Source organism: Anabrus simplex, chromosome 4, assembly GCF_040414725.1.
Source record: "Anabrus simplex isolate iqAnaSimp1 chromosome 4, ASM4041472v1, whole genome shotgun sequence".
Taxonomy (NCBI): domain Eukaryota; kingdom Metazoa; phylum Arthropoda; class Insecta; order Orthoptera; family Tettigoniidae; genus Anabrus; species Anabrus simplex.
Window position 1 is genome coordinate 416,238,148 of NC_090268.1, and position 24,428 is coordinate 416,262,575.

At 38.0% G+C, this 24,428-nt stretch overlaps 1 protein-coding gene across 1 annotated transcript in view; it reads left to right on the forward strand.

Moving 5' to 3' along the window:
- Positions 1–17,512, forward strand: part of LOC136872052 (protein FAM174C) — a 77,494-nt gene extending 59,982 nt beyond the window's left edge. Inside the window, exon 3 of the mRNA XM_067145898.2 lies at positions 14,795–17,512. The gene's annotated coding sequence lies outside the window, so the exon portion shown is untranslated. The remainder of the gene's footprint in view (positions 1–14,794) is intronic.
- Positions 17,513–24,428: the final 6,916 nt, after the last annotated feature.

Genomic DNA, 24,428 nt, shown 5'->3' on the forward strand with positions numbered 1-24,428 from the left:
TCAAGATCAACAGTTGTAAACATTCAGTTCCTCTTCTAGTGGCAGAAATGGGAAGCTGACAGTCATTGTGCGAAGCTCGCATTTGGAATGATGCTATGAAAGAGCATTTTGACACACACAAAAATTAAAAACTGATCCTGCACGATTGTGCCTTCAGGGTCTGAAAGGGCTATTCAGAGTGTGTAAATTCTTCTTATTATTCCTATTATTCTTCTTCTTCTTCTGGTGACGTCACCCCACATCACATTATTCCTGTTTTGTATTTCCTTTATCAGAATTGCTGTATTGTGGGTGTCAAACCACATCCAGCATAATCTTCTCCGCAAGTGTCCACTGTGAGAAATTGGTACGAGTCACTGCAGGTAGAACAACCGAGGGAAGATGAGGAACGGGGAACTGTTGCTGAGATATGTGGAAGTAGGAGAAAGGAAAGAGATAGGAAAGGGAAATATGGAGTATTGGATAGGAAAAGACAGGTGGAACAGGGTCATGGGATGGAGAAAAGGGAGGAGGAAGTAGCTTTTGCAGATGTCAGGAAAGATAGGACTGACCAGAAGGGGAGGGGATCAAGTGAGGTGGGTAGGATTGAGGCTCTGGTCATGGGGGATTCCATTGTTAGACATGTCGGAAAAGTGTGTGGAGGAACGGGTACCAGCGTGGAGTGTTATCCAGGAATTTGGTTAAGGCATATGTTGAGGAAAGGAGAAGGTGGTGGCGCATCCCAGGTGGCGGATAGGGGGGTCCTAACTGGCTTGCCTGCGAACTTGAGAGAAATAAAATACCTCTCGCGGACCAAACACACTGCCCCCTGCGGGTGGGGGACACACATGTAGAATACACTCTAGGTATCCCCTGCATGTTGTTTTTTTCTTTTTTTGGTTCATGTCCATTCATTCATTCATTCATTCTTCATGACATTTTTTTTATTTTGGTCAGTGGATAATTTTGAACTTCTTGTTTGTCATTTCATTTCGTACCATTAGGGGCCGATGACCTCTGTGTTAGGCCCCTTTCAACAACAAGCATCATCAAGCAGCATCAGACAAGCAGGTATAAGTACCAACATAATTGGGGATGTGTGGGAACTGGTAAATGCAGCACGGGTGAAGTTGAAGGAAGCGGAGATTGTTATCAGTGGAATACTTTGTAGGAGGGATACTGACTGGAAGGTGATTGGGGATTTAAATGAGACTAAGGTGTGGGTATGTGAGAAACTGGGAGTGAGATTTCTAGATCCTAATAGGTGGGTGGGAGATAGGGATGTGCGCTCAGATGGCCTTCACTTAAACCGCAGTGGTACATATAAGTTAGGAAATTGTTTAGAAGGGTTATAGGGAGGTACATTCAGGGAAACGGGGTGGCCTAGGGAGTGGTATTAACGGAACAGGGAACTGGAAATCAAGTAGGGATGACATTAAAATGTTAGTGCTCAACTGCAAAAGCATTGTATAGAAAGGAATAGAATTAAGTATTTTAATAGATATACACTTACCAGATATTGTAACAGGAGTTGAATCAGGCTGAGAAATGATATAATGAATGTAGAAATTTTCTCACGGAACTGGAGGGTGTATCGTAGAGATAGGATAGGAATGGTAGGAGGGGGAGTATTCATTCTGGTGAAAGAAGAATTTGTAAACTATGAAAAAGCTAAAGATGACCAACACGAAATTCTAGGGGTAAGGCTCATCTCTAAAGGTAATAGGCAACTTGATATATTTGGAGTGTACAGAACAGGAAAGGGTAGCGCAGACACTGATTCAGAATTATTTGATAAGATAATCAGCTCTATGGGAAACGATAAGGAAAGGAACGTAATAGTAGTGGGTGATCTCAATTCACCAAATGTCAATTGGGAAGGTAATGCGAACGACAGGAAACATGACCAACAAATGGCAAATATGTTAATATGGGAAGGGCATCTGATTCAGAAAGTGATGGAACCAACTAGAGGGAAGAATATTCTGGATGTGGTGTTGGTAAAACCAGATGAGCTCTATAGAGAAACCGAAGTAATAGATGGTATTAGTGATCACAAAGCTGTTTTTGTGGTAGTTAATAAATAAATGTGAAAGAAAAGAAGATATTAAAATCAGGACTATTAGGCAGTACCATATGGCTGATAAAACAGGCATGAGGGAGTTTTTGATAAGTAACTATGATCGGTGGAAAACGGTAAAAAAAATGTAAACAGACTCTGGGATTGGTTTAAAGCAGTTGTTGAGGAATGTGAATATAGGTTTGTACCTTTAAAGGTGGTAAGGAATGGTAAAAATCCACTATATTATAAGAGAGAAGTAAAGAGACTAAGAAGGAGGTGCAGGTTGGAAAGAAATAGTTATAAATGACTGTGGAAGTAAGGAGAAATTGAAGGAACTTACTAGGAAATTGAACCTAGTAAAGAAGTCAGCTAAGAATAACATGATGGCAAGCATAATTGGTGGCTGTACAAATTTTAGATAAAAATGGAAGAGTGTGTATAGGTACTTTAAGGCAGAACCAGATTCCAAGAAGGATATTCCAGGAATCATTAATGAACAAGGGGAGTGTGTATGCGAGGATCTTCAAAAGGCAGAAGTATTCAGTCAGCAGTATGTAAAGATTGTTGCGTACAAGGATAATGTCCAGATAGAGGAGGTGACTAGTACTAAAGAAGTATTAAAATTTACCTATGACAGCAATGACATTTACAGTAAGATACAAAAGTTGAAAACTAGAAAAGCAGCTGGAATTGATAAGGTTTTTCAGGATATATTGGGATCTATAGTAGCCCCTGTGTATAAAGGAAAGGTTGATAGACATAAAGCTGAAAATTACAGGCCAATCATTGTGACATGCATTGCTTGTAAGTTTTGAGAAAGCATTCTTTCTGATTATATAAGACATGTTTGCAAAATTAACTGGTTAGATTAAAGGCAGTTTGGGATTAGGAAAAGTTATTCCACTGAAGCTCAGCTTGTAGGATTCCAACAAGATATAGCAGGTATCCTGGATTCAGGAGGTCAATTGGATTGTATTGCGATTGACCTGTCTAAGGCATTTGATAGGGTAGATCATGAGAGACTATTGGCAAAAATGAGTGCAATTGGACTTGACAAAAGAGTGACTGAATGAGTGGCTCTGAAAATAGAACTCAGAAAATTAGAGTAGGTGAAGCGTTATCTGTCCCTGTAATAATTAAGAGGGGGAATTCCTCAAGGCAGTATTATTGGACCTTTATGTGTTCTTATATATATCAGTGATATGTGTAAAGGAGTGGAATCAGAGATAAGGCTTTTTGCAGATGATGTTATTCTATACAGAGTAAGAAATACGTTACAAGATTGTGAGTAATTTCAAAATGACCTCGATAATGTTGTGAGATGGACAGTAGGCAATGGTATGGTGATAAACTGGGTTAAAAGTCAGGTTGTGAGTTTTACAAACAGGAAAAGTCCTCTCAGTTTTAATTACTGTGTTGATGGGGTGAAAGTTCCCTTTGGGGATCATTGTAAATACCTATGTAATAATATAAAGAAAGATCTTCATTGGGGTAATCACATAAATATGATTGTAAATAGAGGGTACAGATCACTGCACATGGGTATGAGGGTATTTAGGGGTTGTAGTAAGGATGTAAAGGAGAGGGCATATAAGTCTCTGGTAAGACACCAACTAGAGTATGGTTCCAGTGTATGGGACCCTAAACAGGATTACTTGATTCAAGAACTGGAAAAAATCCAAAGAAAAGCAGCTCGATTTGTTCTGGGCGATTTCCGACAAAAGAGTAGCGTTACAAAAAATGTTGCAAAGTTTGTGCTGGGAAGACTTACGAGAAAGGAAATGAGCTGCTCGACTAAGTGGTATGTTTTGAAATTCTTAAATTATTAAATTATCCTTGAAATTCTATGCCTAACGTCATCTTCAATACGGAACAGTAATGAGAGTTGTTACTTGTAAGTGGTATGTTCCGAGCTGTCAGTGGAGAGATAGCATGGGAGGACATCAGTAGATAAATAAGTTTGAGTGGTGTCTTTAAAAGTAGGAAAGATCACAATATGAAGATAAACTTTGAATTCAAGGGGACAAATTGGGAAAAATATTCATTTATAGGAAGGAGAGTTAGGGATTGGAATAACTTACCAAGGGAGATGTTTAATACATTTCCAATGTCTTTGCAATCATTTAAGAAAAGGCTAGGAAAACAACAGATAGGGAATCTGCCACCTGGGCGACTGCCCTTATTGCAGATCAGTAGTGATTGATTGATTTATTTATTTATTTATTTATTTATTTATTTATTTATTTATTTATTTATTTATTTATTTATTTATTTATTTATTTATTTATTTATTTATTTTATTTATTTATTTATTTATTTTCCTTTTCACCTTCTATGATCACTTGAAATTTAATTGTCAGAAGAAAGAGTGAAAAGTTATCCACGTTATGAATCCAATAAAATTCTCTTGCTGCCAATCTTCATCATATTTCACTTAGTGCTTACTTTGTTAAAACACTGGACAAAAATCAACTGTATTTCATTGTTTTAATAAATCAATCTGCCGAGACCAATGAAATGCATGCACCAACCAACAATGTGAGCAATATTTTCACACTATTCACAACCGAGAGTGTCAGCATAATAAATAGCATTACTAGCATTGCTCATACCTCAGTCACTTTCATATCATCAAAGCCAAGGTTAAGAATGAGACAGGTCAATGAAGTATATTTGATCTAGCTTATACCAGAAGACGTAGTGCACTGTCTAAGTCTCCTCAGCAAGGGCAGTTTTACGTCACACAGACACAGATCTTATAACAACAAAGGGATAGCAAAAGGCAAGCTAGGACTGGGAAGGAAGCAACCCTGGCCTCATCTAGCTCGTGAATGCAAACTAATAGGTATGTGACCCAAACCCTATAGCCAACTCACTCTGTAGTCCATAATATCTACATGGTTTTGTAGGTAAATGAAAATGTAAGAGCAGTAAAGCTAATAGAGTGAGCTCGCCGTTGTAGTTGACTGTATTCTGTAAGGAAGAAGTGAGTTCTCGGATGACACTGTCTTTTCAGTGGTCTGTTTTCAGATATTTGATGCTATGCTGATATTAATTCAGAATAAATTCATTGATTGATATGTAATAGCATCTTCTGGCCCCATGAGGAAAGCATCGGGGAGCCATCAAAGTCCTCATTTCCCTAGTATGCCTCTTCAGTGATACCTAGGCCATCTGTGACAGCTGATGGCAGAGCTTATTGAGGATCAAACAAGCCTTTGGCCTGAATACTCCTCATACATTTATCTGATACATATAGAAATAGTTTTATGCATTTAAGGACATTTACTCAGTTTCCTGGGATTTAGTGGAAAAGATTACGGACTAAATGTAGTGGAAAGTGTGTGTAGGATATCTGAGTTGATGACATACCGGTATGTTATTTTCGTCAAAAAGAATTTTCTATACTAAGGCCCATGAGAGTTGAAGTCTGACGTTTAGCGCCACTGGCGATGAAAGGTTGACTAACGCTGCTCAAAAATGGTCTGTTTCTATGGCAACTATAACTGCGATGCCACATTTAAGGAAGTTACTGCCACATGTGTTGGCTTGCTCTCAGTCGCTTTGTAATATCATTCGCAGGGGTACTGTGTTGGTTATTTTCCTTGTTTATTTTTTGAAAGTTAATCAATGGCTAGTTGTACAGTTCTATTCTGTATTTAACATGTGCATTTGTTGAGGTTATTTTCAGAACTGATGATTTTGTTAGTGATTATAAAATCGCATATTTGTTGGCAATGGCGTGTTCCGTCTTAAATGCTGGAATTATTAGCACAAGCTTCTGAGTGGGTCAAAGTTTATTGAATTGCATTAGGCCTACATGATTTATTAAATACTCTGCCAGTATGAAAGGGTGATATTGCCGCAGATGGAAGTAACTATGACAACGCAGCATACTTCGTAGTTACTGCTTTCGTCGCTCAAATGTCAGATCCCAACTCTCGTGGACCCAATTATACACTCTCTTCAGAATTTCTTCCTAGGCTTTAATGCTACAAACGGATCTTTGATGGCATCTTTCACGATTTTTATCACTTCCTTGTTCGTATGTTCATTGCATTTTACTGATAGCAGTTTTTTTGTATTCCTTCCTGATGACGATATATTGCCTTATTGTCTCTATGCTCTTGTTGTTCTTTGCAGCATGCATGGCCTTAATAGTGCCCTTTCCCTTCTTATAAGCAATATCGAACCATATTCGCGATCTTCTCTTCTGCTTATACACAAGTGCTGATTTGATTATCTTCTCCAATGATAGTGCAGCTGCATCTATGTCATTAATTCTTTGTTCTTTTCAAGTTCTTTCCATTCTTTGGTTTGTTGTTTGAGTACATTTTTATTTATCTGTCTTTAAGGGTTTGGCATCTGCATAATTCTCTCTCTTCTCTATTCTTGAGACATTAAATTGCGTCAAGACAGGACAGTGTTTCTTTATCATCGCCTCTTCTGTAGTGAAACATACGGAGTAATTTATTAGCTTAATGTTTTGACCTTTGTAAAAGATTAACTCTACAGCACTGCTCTCTGTATACGTAAAGTACATTCTATCTTCGAAGTTGTTAACAAGGTTGAAACCTTCCTCAGTCATCATTTCCAGGAGCTCTTTCACTCTATGATTGTTGTTGTCAAGTCTTCAGTTTAGGTCTCGGCAAGTATTATGTCTCTGCCCGGATCTGTTTGCTTTATGGAGGACATGATGATTGCTATTAGTTCTTCAGTGGGTGTTAGAGGCCCTGCATATATTGCTATCATGGTGATCCATTTAAAGTTTATTATAATTGTATCCTGTTCTTGGTGTGCACTTAAAACTTTTCCTAGTCTTGGTTTGTAGTAGCATGAAATACCACTCATTGGTCTCCCTCTTGGTCCTTGCATTGCTGGTATATGCTGCACATAGAAGTGATTTAGTTCTATGGGTTTGGTAGATAGTCTCTAGTATAACTACTCTTAGTGCTTTAAGTGTATTATTAGTTTGTAATTCTTCACATCCAATAATATTTGTCACATTTAACTTGTTTGGGTGTCGCTTTACCATTTCTACAGTGGTATTATGGTGTAGTCGTCCTATGTATATCCAAGCTCTGGGTTCTGCTGCTTGTAATTCTGTTTCATTCATCGTGAGGTCTTTTTCGGAGTTGATTAATTGCGCATCGACTGTTGTTAAGATTGTCGGCTGTATGTTAGAAGGCGTTGGTTTCTTTTGTGTAGATCGTGACTCTTCCGTGATTTCTTTGTATGTGCGGCTGAGGTGCGGTGTAATTTTAATGGATGACATGTTTGAGGAAGTTGCTTGATCCGGTTCTGTGTTCGTTATGAACGAATTATTACCTCGAATATCGTCCAAAATATTTTGATTGATAAGTTCACCCTTATGGATTGTAATTCTCATGTTAATTTCCTCATGTAGCATACTCGTTAATTTGGCAGTTAAAGTATCCGTCATGAGATGTAAATCCTGTGTTATTTTTTCTTGTGATTCTTTCTTCCATTTCATGTTCTGAAGAACTGACTATGTTGCCCTGCTGGAGGTTGTCCTGCTGACCTCTAGATGGCATCTGGCCCTGGTCGCGCTGTTCTAGATTCGATATCTTATCTCTCTGATCATAGGTTGTTCTCCCTGTGCCATCACTGCTATCCCGAAAGCTGTTCTGTGGATATCCACTAGATAGAACCTGTCCCTCATCATGTTGGTCATTATTCATAACTTTGACTCGTTACTCGGAGAGTGATATCTTTGTGTTATCTCCGTTATTCTCTTGACGACTGCTCTGTGGCCAATCAGGATATTGCGTGCTACTAGTTGTTTCTTGCGAGTTCCCAAAAGATGGCGCCACCTGTCCTGCAGTTAAACTATCTGACATTGCTTTTGTATCATTTTGTTTAACCACATTGTCCTCGTGTTGAGGAGTCTGTTTTCTTGCACTGTTATTTTCAAGCATAGTTTTCATTTCATCAAAACAGCTTATGATGACACTCACCATTTTATGAATATCTTCTTTAATTTCTTTCTTCATATATCCTCCTGCATCTGCAGTGTTCTGTATACGAGTAAACCTTAGAGCAATGTGTAACGGACTTTCAATCTCGTCTGCCATTTTTTTAAAATTTAATGCTACAAACGGATCTTTGATGGCATCTTTCACGATTTTTATCACTTCCTTGTTCATATGAAATCACAAGGCAATTACAATTTATTTTTCCACATAGTTTCCTGCTTTGGAAATGCATTTTTCCCTGCATATGGGCAGCTTTTTGATGCCCTCATCGTAAAAAGAACAGGGTCGTGTCGCAAGCCAGTTGCGCACGAAGTCTTCCACACTCTCGTCGTCTTCAAATCGTTGTCCTCGTAGAGCTTCTTTAAGCGGTCCGAACAAATGGAAATTGCAGGGCGATAAGTCCGGGCTGTAAGGAGGATGCTCAAGTGTAGTCCAGTGCATTTCCTGTAGCTTGGAAACTGTTAGAGCTGCAGTATTGGGCTGTGCGTTGTTGTGGAGGACGTGTCGAATCGGTTGGTCTCATCTTTTGCGGCGATATACAACCCTCGCCTTGCTCAACAGCTCGCAGTAGTAAGCAGCATTGATTGTGCATCACTCATTCACGTCGATCGTCATCAATAATGTCTTTAACCGCACGAAAGTTTTCATCTATAATGCTGGTCCGAGGATGGCGATCGTGTTGCTGATTTTCCACACATTCTTGTCCTTCCTTGAACTTTTTATGCCAGGCAAACACGCGTCATTGACAATGTTTGATCACCGAACTGTGCAGTCAATCTCTGGCAAATTTCCGCCGCTGCAACTCCTTCACGAGCAAGAAATTTTACAATTATGCATTGTACAGTGGAGGGGTGCACCTGTTGCTCCAACATCTTGAGCGTTACTGACGAAACGGCGGGAAATATCTAACAGCACACTCTCCCCACTCCTAACGGTCCCGCCTAAGCAGAAGCACGGGGCCAGTCCTACCAACTGTTGATGTTCAGGAACAAAAATCACGTTCATATTTGATCGACCTTCGTACCATACCTGATACAGTTTATTAGTATGTGAAAAGTTAAGCTCATGGTTGGTATTTCCTGTGAAGGGTATAAATCATAACATCAAGGCTCATGTCCCTCTGGAGGGCGACTTTTCTTCACTTTGACAATCATGAAGATTGTTCATAAAATTTTAGACTGTGATATTTCATATATTATCACCTATCTTACCTGATATATTGCTTCTGTTATCTTAACCTCTTAACTGGGCATGACATATATTCGTACGCTGAATGTTAGAGGGTAATGGGCATGACGAATGTATACGTACTAGTCTTTTACCGCAAATATCTCCTGGGTATGACAAGCTACTTTGTCGCGTCGTGTATTGTCGCCTTAATTGATGTTTTTCACACACGATGGCAGCAAATACCACATGTCACGCTTCTTGAAGCTTATTTGTTTTTATTTTACAACTGTGTGGTGCTACTTGTCCGCAGTAGGCCAAATATGGCAGCATCTAGTTCAAAGCGTAAGTTCGAAACGCTCGAAGAAGACGAGATTATTCAACACTTAGAGAATGATTGTGACGATTTATTTTCTCAGAAATCCAAAGATGAGTGGTTTGATACAGCTGAAAGTGAGTTTGATCGTGAAAGTGGTTCAGAGAATGAGAAGGAAGAACAAGATGAACAACATGACGAATCGGATGAAGACGATGTGCTAGACATGCTTCAACCTTTCCCGCCGCATGGTGTTTCACATCAGAAATTCATATTTTCTGGGGCTAGTGGTGTAAATGTGGACTTCGACGATGAATCCAATGTTGGAATATTTTGAACAGTTCATAGGTAGTGATATGTTTCACTTTATCACCGAACAGACCAATCTGTATGCTAAACAGTGTTTAGAACATCCAAACTTTAAGCCACGGTCACGAGCGAGATATTGGGTGGATGCAAATCCAACTGAGATAAAAACTCTAATTGGATTTCTAATGCTGCAGGGGATAGTTCTTAAGCCAGAATACAGTATGTACTTCTCAAAACGGGAACATGTCGCAACCCCTTACTTTTCGAAAATTATCTCTGAGAAAAGATTTCATCTTCTCCTGAAGTTCCTTCATTTCTCAGACAATTCCAAATTTGATCCTAACCTGCACAACAAAAAACTCTATAAAATTCAGCCGGTACTTGATCACCTACAATCAAGATTTTCGTCCGTTCTACACTCCTGAGCAAAATATATGTGTCAATGAGTCCCTCCTATGGAAAGGACGATTGAGCTGGATGCAGTTTATTCCATCTAAAAGAAGCAGATTTGGCATGAAATTCTATAAACTTTGTGAACGTGGGTCTGGTTATCTGTGGAAATTTGTAGTTTATACTGGCAAGGACACAGTGTATGGTCAAAGATATCCTGGTGAGAATATTTCATCCAGAATTGTACCAGAACTTATGCACAACCTTCTAGATAAAAAGTATTGCCTTTATCTTGACAACTGGTATACTAGTCCAAGAGTAGTTGACACATTGTGTAGCAGAAATATTTATGTTGTGGGGACTATGAGAATCAACAGAAAGGTATTCCCAGACACAGTGAAGAGGGCCAGGCTGCAGAAGGGGGAAACAATTGCAGCCTTTTGTAAAAAGCAAATGATCATGAAATGAAAAGACAAAAAGGATGTTAGCTTAGTCAGCACAATCCATGATGACAGCATGAGCGATGTTCATACAAGGAAAGGAGTAATCCATAAACCATCCCTTGTTCTAGATTACAACAAGAATATAGGAGGAGTGGATAAAAATGATGGCCAAGTTCCGAGCTACAAACTTGCTAAAGAACGCGTAAAGAAATATTATGAGAAGATGATCCTTTACCTGATGGATCTGGCATGTTTGAATGTGTTTATAATTTATCAGAAAAAAGGACACCTACGTAGACTGGACCTTCAACTGACCTTATCTTCAACTGGAGGAGTGGTAGAACAGCAGCCAAAAGGGCGCCTTTCAAAATCACCAACACCTTCTCGACTCTAGGGCGCTGATTGCCCAATTTTGTTCCAGGTACATCGAAGAAAAGACCCACTAGAGAATGTGTAGTGTGTTGGAAGAATGGAAAGAGGAAGGAGTCCATGATCTGGTGCGCTGATTGTGAGAAGGCTCTTCGTGCTGCACTGTGCTTCAGGCAGTTTCATACAGACAAATCACTGCAGTTCTAGTGAGGTAAATGACGTAACTGACCGTGAAGTTAATGTAAAATCTTTCACAATGTCACTAGCATGATGTGTAATTCATAAATATTCCTTTCTTTTATTTGTTTTAATTTTAGGTGCCAACATATGAACAAAGCACTCAAATTTCAACCAGGTAAATGACCTTGCAGTTAATGTTAAAATGGTTAAAAATTTCTCTAACATTAAAATGAATTAATTAAAATCCTTTATTTTACTTTTTGTATCATAGATGAATGATATTTATGATGTTACTAACTTCTCTGACCATCCTGCCATGTAACAACAATCTGCTGAAAAAATGCACAGGGCAGGTTACACAAAGCACATCAATAATACCCAGTTAAGAGGTTAACTTATACATTTAATAGCTTCTTCTTTTACCTTTTTTTTTTTAACCCTTTCAGACCTGAAAGAAAACTGGAGGTGTGAATTTTTGTTTGTACGTCAAGAACTGACTAAAATGCTCCTCAATTCACATATTAATAGTTTATTTTACAAAATAAAAACTAACATCCGAAAAACAGGACCCACACAATTGTGCGTATCAAAATTCAAAACCTCGTTGTATCACGTACGATGGTGTAGCTTCAAAATTTACGTTCACTAACCAATGTACACACTTCATTGAATATATTCCGGTATTCAGTAAAGCTTCTAGATTAATATAAACGCAGTAAATACTTACTTTCGGCACTACTGCTTCCTGCCATCTCGCCGATCAACTGTGCTTTTTAAACTCTTCTTCCTTCGCCCTTGCGGTCAAGCGCATACTAAAATCAATTGAAATACACGCCACGTGTCCTGCACAATCACTGCAGTCCGGTGTAGCGCCAAAAAAACATCAAATATGGTCAGGGATAACTAAAATACGAACCCGCACAATTGTGCGTACTCGGTCTGAAAGGGTTAACGTACTGTTTCAGACACTTAGGACCATGGTCAAGACTTGTCAGTCTTTCTGTATATTCCTCGTCATGGTGAAAAAATAGTTCTCCTTCGTGCTGTTTCTGGAAGATCCTGTATCCCATGTACCCGGGTCCTGAACTGCTTTCCTGAATCATTGTATCAGAGGCTCCAGTTGCCCATTGCCTGTTGAGTGGTTGGTAAAAGATTAAGGATTTTGTGCTGTGTTATGTAGTTATGTAACTGTCAGCCCTCTTCAAGCCGCCTCCTGTATTTCCTGGAAGGGATGAGTGAGTCAGGCTGGGGAGCAAGTTGCGTTATGCATGTTGAGTAGTCAGTTGTGATTCTTGAACTGAGAGTTCAATGTGTGAAGTAATCACATTAATTGATTGTGTGAGTTGTTATTCTTATCTGAAGTCAAGCCAAGTGTGCAGTCATTGTGTGTTGTGATATCCAACAGACGTGTGTTCGAACCAGACTACATGGATCTGCTGTGTGAAGTGACAGTGGTGCATGCGAAGCAAAGTGAATGTTGAAACCTGTCAATGAAGATTATGGAGGATCATCATTCCAGGTAAAGACTGCCAGCCAAAGACCCCCTGTCAGGACAAGAGACTTTCGTAAATAGCCAGTAATTAGTGAAGAGAGAGAACACATGTGTGTGTTCTTGCATGTGCTAATTGGGTCATCATTGATTAAATAAGATCAATAAAAATGTGTTTTATTCATAACAGTAATATTCTGGTGGTAGACATCCAAGAGAGATGATCGTAAAACTAGAGGTGACCCAAATGCTTCCTCATTGAAAGTGATACCTTTCCATATTTGGAGTACAGATCTGCGTTTGACCTCGGGTGATATTTGCCCTCAGAATTTTGTTGTGGGCCGAGCAGATCCTCTCTGTTTCACTGTCGTAAGTGAGGGCCAAGCAATCAGCAGCATGCTCGGGTCATACTGCTGTGGTGTAGTAGTAGTAATTGGCCTGTCACGAGATTGACCTGGACTGATAAGTGGATTTACAGAGGTGAAAAGCTGTTCCCACGCATTTGTCCCAATATTTCCGGGCTTCTTTCTTGGATGATCTGAGGAAGGTGTTCTCTTCCAGATATTAGAAGTAAATGGAGCGTTCACTTTTCCCATATTTGCCATCAAGAAATGAGGTGATATTATGGCAGTCATTTATTTTTTTTTTTCAAAGGAAATCTGGAGACCTACAGCTTTAGCTTCTTCTTATAAAGGTTCGATCTGAGACTGGTGATGTTGAAGTCATCAGTCATTAGAACTACATCATTTGCAAAAGCAAGGCAGTCGGTATTCACTGCTTTTCATCCAGTGTCCTCTCCCGAAGACTTATTAACCCAGTCACTTCAGGTTTAATGCTCCCGTGCGCTCGCTTAGAAATCAGATTTAAATGGTCCTCAACATGAGTAAACCACTACTAGTAGAACTACTGTACACCGCTCTGAAATAAATGCCATAAATGGAATGGCAACCAGAATTTTCATGCACAGTTTTCAGTGAAGCATTCAAATTAATTGTACTCAACAACATTGACGTTAGAACAGAGATTTTGTGTGGTAAATCTCAAAATATTTGGGTATATGTAGAGGCACTCACATTACTCATCGTCCCTCAAAAAATTGGGCTCTCAATACATTTATCTTTGGTCCAATATAATTGGATGTGAGGTTGTTGAACCTGGGACATCAGAATGGAGAGGGCAAAGTAGGCCTTAATTTCATCCTCATTAGTGTCAAACTACTTGTCATCGTCTTTTTCCGTGAGGGTCCGGTAATTGTTCTATAGCGAAAATATTTGTTTCCCGTGCAGTGTAGGAAACGACAGGTCCATAAACTCCAAAAACACGGACAACTCCGATACAGAGTTATCTAAATATTTCTCTCTCAGTTCTCCTTATCCCCCTGGAGAGCCTTTAAAATGATGAATAATTGGTTGGTTATCACTATTACTAACCCACACCCAGTCACTATGTTTTGCTTTCACATGCAGGGCTTTAGGTACGATTTCACAGTCTCTCGTATCAGATGAACTGTTACTTTCACTTTCACTATCGGCAGCCCTGAAGATGGTTTTCCGTGGTTTCCCATTTTCACACCAGGCAAATGCTGGGGCTGTACCTTAATTAAGGCCACGGCCGCTTCCTTCCAACTCCTAGGCCTTTCCTATCCCATCGTCACCATAAGACCTATCTGTGTCGGTGCGACGTAAAGCCCCTAGCAAAAAAAAAAAACTTTCACTTAAAATCTCTTCTTCAATATTATCTTAATCGCCATCACTGTCCTCTGAATTATTGTCTAAAACACTTTCAGTTAACTCAGCAATAGCATTGCTGTCACTACTGACTGACACCTGATGAGCTGTTTGTGCTTTCAGAGGCTACAATTAGGCAATAAGTAATGAGAAGGAGAGCTATAAACAAGCCACATTCCTGTTGTATTCATAGAAGTTAGCAAAAGGGAAACCCTTGCAGGGGTGATCAAAATATAAGTTAGTACATATGACTCGGCACAGCTGTGAATGTCTCGTCATTTGAGCTGAAGGCCTGGCCAATGCTCGTATGAACGTTACTTCAAATGAGTCAAGTGGGTTAATGATGCAAATTTCTTTCTCTTTTCAGTTGGAGTTGTCCTCATATATCAGAGCGCTTCCTTGCCTGAGATCTGGATACCATCGAGCATGTTATTTTGTGTAAGCTAAGCTCTAGCATACAGCCTAGTCTGTTAAATAATAAAAGTATTTTTCTATATAAACCTTTTAATTTTTTGAAGGTAATCAGAAGTTTTCGTAGATTTAGTGATCCTTGCAAGAATCGAAGTGTAATCTTTTGTTATATGACAAGAATTAACTTTTTCCTTGTCCTGGTCTAGTCTATTTCTTTACCTTAAAGTATTTCTGACTGACAGTTTTGTAAACTAATTTAATTTTTAAATTTCTGCAGCAATAATATTATTGTAACACCGTACTCCTTCCTCACTCTTTTGGAATGTGTCTTTTGTTACTAGAGACATTTTCTTTCAGTACGATTCTATGTGTGTGCTCTGTGGTCCCTGGTAATGATTATTTTTCCTCCACTACATCTTAACCAAAAAGGTATTTTCAAATCAAAGATTAGCGGACGGAATGGGAGAATTGTGAGGCCTGGTTAATAGAAGTCGATCCAAATGTGCAGTATCATGGATATGCTCCTTGTCTGGGGCCTCTTTTTAATTTGGTTTCGTTATCCTGTCGTCTTCCTTGAAGTTGTCTGCTGACTTGTCTTCCATCATATACTAAAATTCACGTTTATAGTTCTATCATTCTAAGATCTCGCTTCTCCTTCCATCACATGTAGGTCGAAGTACCGTTGATTTATATTTATTTAACTATATTTCATGTAGTGATAAACTCTGCTCCACCAGGTGGCACACAAAATACTGAAATTATTTGATTCATATCTTTCATGTGTGTAAAGTTTATAAAATAAAGTATGGAAACATGTAACGGAGGTCATTATATTGTGGTAGGTTGTAACGGCTCTTGAAACTAAAATGACTAGGCCTTCTCAGTTAGGTAAATTATTAAAACTACTACATGTAGTTGTTACAAGTGCACTTGAGTTAGTTTTCCACTTCTACAGTTTGTACTCACAAACTCAGCCAACCACACAGCTCTCTGGCACATCAGACTCTTGCTCTACACCAGGGCCTTTCTCAGCGCCGTGTTGTCCCAGAACAATTCACAACACAGCCAAGCCCAAGAACTCTATTCACGTGCTGTGCTGAATTTCATAAACCTCCATCTCGCTTCTTTTTGGCATGCTCTCGAATGACTCCTCCAGTCTCCCTGACTCTCATTCCTCAGCCTCACTCCTTTTATAAGCAGTGGAAAGTCCTAGGTAAAAATCTCTCTGTTTTCACTTCCAGATCATTCAGAGTGCTTATCCATCCTTCCAGGATTTTGAAGAAGCACAACTAATTTCCTTATTGCATGCCTCAACAATTCGCCAAGACCCATTGTTTAGCTCGCTGCTGGCAGTATGCTGCTGCATCATCTCCTCACGGAGAACTTTCACATTTTGCACAGACCTATCTTAATTATGTTGTACAGTTCTTAAATGAATAATACCCAATCACGAGAGATTGCTGCTGGTCTACAGGATGGCCTCAGTTATGGTTAAGGAAAAGTATGGGACAACTTCCACTTGAAGCTTTATGCTGGAAATAAAGGATATGTTTGCTGCGTGTAGCTAAGATCCTCCTGAAAGAACTTGTTTCATTTCATAGTCAGGAGCTATTAAAAGAAGGTAATCAATGACATGATAGCCCACACATATTTCTTCCCCATAATTGACCATGGACATTTTACTGCTCAAGATCGTATGTTTTGTTTATTGATCATGCCATTCAGATGGAAATTAGCTTCATCTGAGAACGAGGTTTAGTGTACTATCCCTTTATCTTTTGGGTTCAGATTACAGAATGAAGCTTTTCTGTTTTTTGATGCTGTGTTGTAAAATAAAACATTGTCATCTGTACCAGTTGCCTTATTGGGAGTAAGCTCTAGTGTTCCTCTTCTTTATCTTTTGGGTTCAGATTACAGAATGAAGCTTTTCTGTTTTTTGATGCTGTGTTGTAAAATAAAACATTGTCATCTCTACCAGTTGCCTTATTGGGAGTAAGCTCTAGTGTTCCTCTTATTCTGTCCATATTTTATGGCAACTGAACTTGAAAAATATGCAGACATTTGTTTTTCTAAAACTGTTGCAAACTGACTTGATATGCTGTGGATAGTATTTTTAACAAGAACTCACTGTGTACTGAAAAGTCTCTGTAACAGGCACATTACCAACTTGATCAACTATTCAACAGCAAGTTTTCTCCTGTCAGTCACCTCACAAACTGATCTGTTCCAGTAGTGTTATATGTTTCACCACAAGGATTTTTTTTTTCTTTAAAAACCACTGCATTTGTACTCTTTAACAGTGTGGCTATACTATTATTATTTCATGTACTGCCTGTAATTTCTACCATTTTGACAGTTCATTTTTATGTTGAAATATTGAATTAGCAGTGGACTTCAAATTTTGTTCATCAGTAGGTATGGTACATATGTAGAACAGTAAGACCAGAAGTGAATGTGGCTAGTGCTATTTTTGTCTGACTTACTCTGAATTTGTATAGTGATAAGAGTTGGGAAGTACCGTAAATCCTAAGAAGGGGGAAGGGACTTGGTTTCCTAGTTTTCCTCATAAAATAATCTAAAACAGCAAAATTTTGTACTTTAGAATTTAACCTGTTTATAGAAGGAACTGTTGATACTTTGGAATTTATTGGTAAATAAATATTAGAAAATCGTATTAATTATTTTTAAATGATTGCAAACCTGGTGGTGTTTTTTGGCATTATGTTGAATGGGGAAGGTGTGCTGCAAATTCCATAGTGTAATGTGCAATTGTCATGAATTGGTTCTGCATATAATACCAAAAGACAAACCATTAGAATTGAAAACATAATTAGTTCATTCCAAAGCCATCTCTATACATGCTATGGAGGCCCTTGGAGGAGTGGAAGCTAAAGGTTTCCACCATCCTCAACCTCAGCACCCAGTGGGATAGAGTAGTTAGCTCTATGTCCACCCAGTTTTCTTTGCTCCCCAAGAATTAACCTGGTACTCATTTTTTGGTGCAGATTGAATGAACCTCAGGTCATGTGCAGCTTTGGAAAGGGAAATCTTGTTTCTTAAATTTAGATTTATATTAGATACTAATGAAGTAGTCAGGCAGTAAAGGTGTGCTCAATTCACCCAGAAGGACATGGGTTTGATTACCTGTCAGGAAGTAAAAAATTTAAGAAACGAGATTTCCACTTCTGGAGTGGCACATAACATTTGTTATGTGACTCGCAAGGGAAGTATCGCGCCCTTAATGCCAAAACCTACCTAGAACCTTCATGTTACAAGAAGACCACATGCAAAACAATTAGCAGCCTGTTTCCGCTGCAAGGCCCTGAAATCGGAGCTAGCGGTTAGACAGTAACGGGACGCAGCTATTCATCCTTGCCTCATTGCCGAGCTTGACTCATGGATTCTTGCTTTCTGCTCTACTGCCTGCTTGCCGACAGTGAGAGCTGTGCAGTCCAACTTGTAGCGACTAGTATCACTTTTCTGTTGCTTACATGCATAATTCAGGGTATTTTGGGGAGGGGTAGAGTGTTGGAAACAGGCAGCTATTTAAAAAAAAAAAATTTTTTTCATGTCTTCCCATAGGACATCGGTGATATTGCCCAAGTTTCAAGATAGGTTTCAGCATGAAAGGTATGGGTTGTGACATTTCCCTTGTCAAAAGGATTTTTTAAAAATTATTTTAAATTGTTTATAAGGCTTTTTAAAATAATTATGTTGGTGATTTAGAATCTAAAGCTAATTTGACCATAATACTGTTTCTTCATTTTATACCTTGATTTTTCATATGCCTACATATCAGATAGTTTTTATTTGTGTATGTGGTAAATGACATATCCCTTGATAATATTTATCATCACCCTATCCGGCTCGCTGGAAGGGCAAACCGATGATGATGATGATGATGATGATGATGATAAATATTTATCATAACAGGATATTAGCCAGTGGCCATGTACTAATGATATTTATCTATCTATCTATCTATCTATCTATCTATCTATCTACATGAAGTGTCCTATCCCTGGTTTATCTAGCACAAATTTCACACACACTGAACATGATTTGAACCAGGAGTGCAGTAATTAGGTCTGTATAAAATGCCTTCAATATTATTGTAAACAGTCAATGTGACTTGAGTTGGGTAATCATAGGCAGTGTGGAGTGTATAAAAGGAAGGAAGTACGACATGTACAGGCTACAGATGTACAAAATTTTTGTGTACTATATTTTGCATTGAGTCATAAATGGAAATCTGTGTTTTACTATTATTTTTTCTATGTCCATTTGTATGAAAAGTTTTATTTGCAAATGTATTATAATAGTGTTATTTATGTAAGTTCCATTGGCAGCTTGGTGAGATTATGGGCCTATCTGAAGTTTTTAGTTAAAACATTCATTTTGGCCTGAAGATGAGTTTTATTCTTCTTAAATCACGAACCATGACAGGTCATTTTTCTCAGTCAGTTTTAGCCATGCTGCTTTTTAAATACTAAGAATTGGTTCTTTTCAGTCATTCCCAGAGATGTCATTCCTGCTCTTTCCACTTGATTGTTACATAATCAGCTGAATTCTGTAGTCTGTTAGTGTATACATATCAGCGTGAGAGTCTTTGAGATGTGACGCCTATATTTTGAGTGGTAAGGACTATCGTATCAAGGTAATGAAAACAGGCTAATGTCGGTGTTCATAGTTGGTGGCCTATATGTCAAATAAGAACAATTGAATAAAGCTGTACTTATTTGTGAAATCGACTTAACCATTTCTGGCATTTATAATTGTGAAGTTTTACTTGTTAAGACAGACTTGTTAAAATGTTACTTATATGCAGATGCTCTTCATAATTTAAACTTAATGGTATGAGAAATTGCGAAGCCATTGTTGCAACTGTTGAATGTGGGAGTCGTCCTTCAGTTGTTTCAAATTCCGTTTACATAGTATTTGTGCATAGGCTGTGAAAGTGAAATAATATAAATAATTAGGGCCCGGTTACATATGCACTAAAAACTCCAAAAATATGCATGCACATATATATGCACTAAAAATGTTGAAAATATACACGAAAATATGCACTAAAAATAAAACAAAATATACTTACCAGACGTATTATTTAATTTTAACTCAGTGTTAAACTGACAAACATATTTAATTCCTTGCAAAATGATGCATGGCAGTAGGTTATAAAGAGTTTTTCAATGTTTTTAGGTATTACAAGTTGTCCATTTCATGACCGTATCGATGTTTAATCAAGAAGTTAAATAACCACCTAATCAATACTTTATTAATGCCTCAGGCAAAATTGTCAATGTTTTTCTTTTCAGTTCTTTATTTATACAGCTGAAGAGGACCACTAAGTGGTCAAAACATGTCCTGTAAGTTTTAATTTTATTCAATTTTGCCTGAGGCATTAATAAAGTATCGATTAGGTGGTTATTTAACTTCTTTAATGTTTTTAGGGGTCAATGACTTTCTGTTTTCGAATTTATTTATACGCTGAAAATGATCGTTCTACATCGACGGATGTAACTGGGCAATACTTGTACACTGGCACTGACTGCTCGGAACATTCTTATGGCAGAGACTGCCTGATTCCACTTATGTACTTTCCTATGGATTGAATCTTCTTCAATCCTGGGTTTGAGTCCAACACCGCACTGAGTTTCCTTTTAACTTTTTTTCTAGTTTCACCAGGGACACCATTTAGTGTTTTGAATTAACTGAAGGGATTTGTGTAGGGGTGCACCACGACTTTCTAGGCCCTTAATCGCCTTCAAAAGTGACGAATAATGCACATGGATGAAACTGATATCTTTGAATACAGTTTCAGATTCAAATGCACACTTTGCTTCACGAACACACGGAGTATGACTATCATCAATACCTTTAAATACATCTTTCATTTGTTTAAAGGTCTCCTGGTAGAATGATACTGCAAAAAGACAATAAAAAAACAAAGAAACTTACTACACGATTGAGTACACTGGGAAATATAATGAATACCAGAAAGAAGGAATTATTAAAAATTTACAAGTTACAAAGGCAGGCTTCTAGTTTCTTATTGAATTCATTATCCAGTTCAGTGAATAGGCTATATCGACTTCTTTGTTACAGTGTTATAAAGCGTTGTCATTTTTATGAAAGGTGAATTTGACTGATGCCATGTTTTTTACCTTTGAACATGAAATAATTGGTGCTGACGTGATCTTGTCTGCAGAACATGGAATGAAATGCGTTTCAACAGGTCCAAAGAATCAAATCGTCCTGTTAAAATTTTTCTTAGTATTTGTATAGAAATTAGGGTCCGTCTGGTTTTCAGTGAAGGAAATTGAAATATATTCCTTAATAACTGGGTTCATGTGTAGAAATGGCATTGTATGGAAGTGAAACATGGACGATCACTAGCTCAGAAAGAAAGAGAATAGAAGCTTTTGAAATGTGGTGTTACAGAAGAATGCTGAAGGTGAGATGGATAGATCGAATCACGAATGAAGAGATACTGAATCGAATTGGTGAGAGGAGATCGATTTGGCTAAATTTGACGAGAAGAAGAGATAGAATGATAGGACACATCATAAGACACCCAGGACTTGTTCAAATGGTTTTTGAAGGAAGTGTAGGTGGTAAGAACGGTAGGGGTAGACCAAGGTATGAATATAACAAGCAGATTAGAGCAGATGTAGGATGCAATAGTTACGTAGAAATGAAAAGGTTAGCACAGGATAGGGTGGCATGGAGGGCTGCATCAAACCAGTCTATGGACTGATGACTCAAACAACAACATAACATATTGTAGCAAATCATACAATAATGCCACGAGTTGGGCAATTATTAACTTTTTCCAGCCTGTGACACGCATCTAGCGCCTTGGCGACACTGATGACAGTCTGACAGACATTTTAATTTGGTATTTCTGGAACACCGTATATCTCAAGTGTGTTAATCCTAGAATATTGCTTGTTGTCATCGCACTTGATTTTAAGTTCACTGAATGCTTTTGCAAGCCGATTGATTTTAGATAATAAGTTATCATTAATATTTTGCTATCAGTTATTGCCTGCTGATTTTCTAGAATTCGTTTGTGCTCGTCCAGCCTGTCATGATACACATCAGTGGACTTCCCTAACTGCTTTTCTATTTCACTAGTTGTTTTCTTCAATGAAGCCATATCTTCAGTTAAAGTTTGCAGCAGTTTATAAATGTCCCCAACTGATGGTGCCGACGCCAGTGACTGCGCTTCTTCTTGCATGCTCCTACGCCGCTGTGAGTTGCACTGGTCACACCTCCATGTCTGATCCTGGGACTTCAAATATTCCAAATCTTGGTAGTTAAGGTTCATACACTTACTGTGAAACCAACTGCAGCAGGTGTTACACTCAATTTTAGATGCTGTGTCCTACCTAGGTACTGCTTTCCCACACTTCACACAGGTACTCATATCTATGCCTTAATATACAGTAATATTAACCGATGGGCAAGTGATGTGATGTGAGTAGTGTGTTGTGACCCTGGTACCACACGTTCAAGTTACCTTGACTCGATATATTGAATCGGAACCAAAGACATTATATAATAAGGGTCATGACCCTTAAAAGCTCATTAAACTACCTTGGTGCCTTTGTTTACATACACTTGGCCTTATCCCTGACAAAAATGATCACAAATGTAACTCTTAAAGAAGGATTAGTTCCAATATTTATAGTTCCATAGCATTCATAACATTTATAGAATCCATGGGTCCAAGTTCTAATCACTAAACTTACATACTTTTTATAAAATAACTCATATTTACCAGAGCACTATTCACACACAACCTTAGCCAACCATTGCCAACTTAATAATAATCTTAGATAATCGATCACATAAGAGAAAAATATACCTGTATATGCACCAACGTTCAAAATATGCAGTAACATTCAAAATATGCATTTGCATATGCGCATATGCATTTTTAAAATATCCGGCCCCTATAAATAATATAATGGAAAAAAAAAGGATCAGGCTATTATTTGCAAATATTCTTTCATTTTATTAATGTATTTCCTTCAAAGAGCACTAATAAGCTTTTCTTTGATGTTCATTTTAAGCTTGAGTATTAATCCCAGTTAAATGAATGAAATTTTTCCATGCGGTCATCCATATTAATGAACCCAACCTTACCGATATTTACACTCTGCCATTATGTTACATATAACTGCTCTATTTTCATTATATGAAACTTACCTTAAAGTTTTCTGTGGCATAAAAATTTCAGGCAAGTCTGAAGCTACAATATAGGAAGAACAGGCAAGTCTCAAGGTTTCAGTTTGCTAGAAGTGGTTCAACTTTCGGATGTATTTCCAACAGTGGTGTAGTGTTGTTTTTTTTTTTTTTTAATGGAACTCCCTTTTGAATTTTTATTATAGAATTCAAAGGGGGACATAAACATTTTTTAATATCTATTTGGAGAACAATTTTTGTTGGACTGAGTAGCTCAAACGGTGGAGCTTTGGCCTTCTGAGCTCAAGTTGGTTGAATCGGTCCTGTGGTATTAGAAGGAGCTCGTATACATCAGCCTTGTCAATAGATTTACTGGCATGTGAAATAACTCCTGCTGGATAAAATTCTGGTACTTTAGCATCTCCAAAAACCATAATAAGTAGTTCTTCTCAGTTGCATAATTCGTGTCTGAGTATCGTGATCCATGTTTGGTTTTTTTTTTTACTATTCAGTAGAGTTCAGCAGCAGTTGCCATTGTCTACGGTTTTCTGCTTTTCGGTTTGTCACTCAAGAGGTGTGCGAGTTGCATGTTTGATCTGGTCTACCCATCTTCCACATGGCCTAATCCCATTTACTGTTCCTTGGACAGCTAGTGTTTCAAAGCTGTTTTCTCTCCTTATAACATGTCTAAAGAATTGCAAGGATGTAAAACCATAACATTATTATAATTTATTCTACTGTTTTCTAAAAACCTTTATCCATTTTATAGGTTAAGACATATTTAAAACTAGAAGTCGAGGGTTTCCGCAATTTTATAAAGTTTAACTTATTGCATCAAATAAGTTGCACTTAAATGACTATGATTTACAAGTTGTTCCATAAAGTTAGACTTAACATAATTATGTAAATGGCTATTTAATACAACGTACTTGCATCAGAATCTGGAATAAAGTCAAAATTGAAGTTCGGCTTTAACATAAGTATTACTTTAAGTAGCTATGAATACTGGCATAAGTAATTATTAGAGCCTGTATGTTTATCTGTTAACCTTGGAGTGGTCCTATGTATACCTGAGAATTGACTTGGCACATACATTGGTTAAGTTCTGATTAGAGTGTTTATTGAATAAAGGTTCCTGATACTACGCATTATGTTAAATGTAGGTTTAATGAGCCCTTGATTGGCCATGCATGTTACACAGTCAACATCTCAATACACAATGAACAGAAAGAGGATACAGTGTGAACAATGCACCATCGCACTGCATTTTATGTTTAGCACATGGCGGGTAGTTCATATCGCTAAACAGTGAACAAATAATGAATAAATAATACAACATTACTGTACACATCATAAAGAACATACTCCTCACCTTGAAAATATCAATTTTCAACATA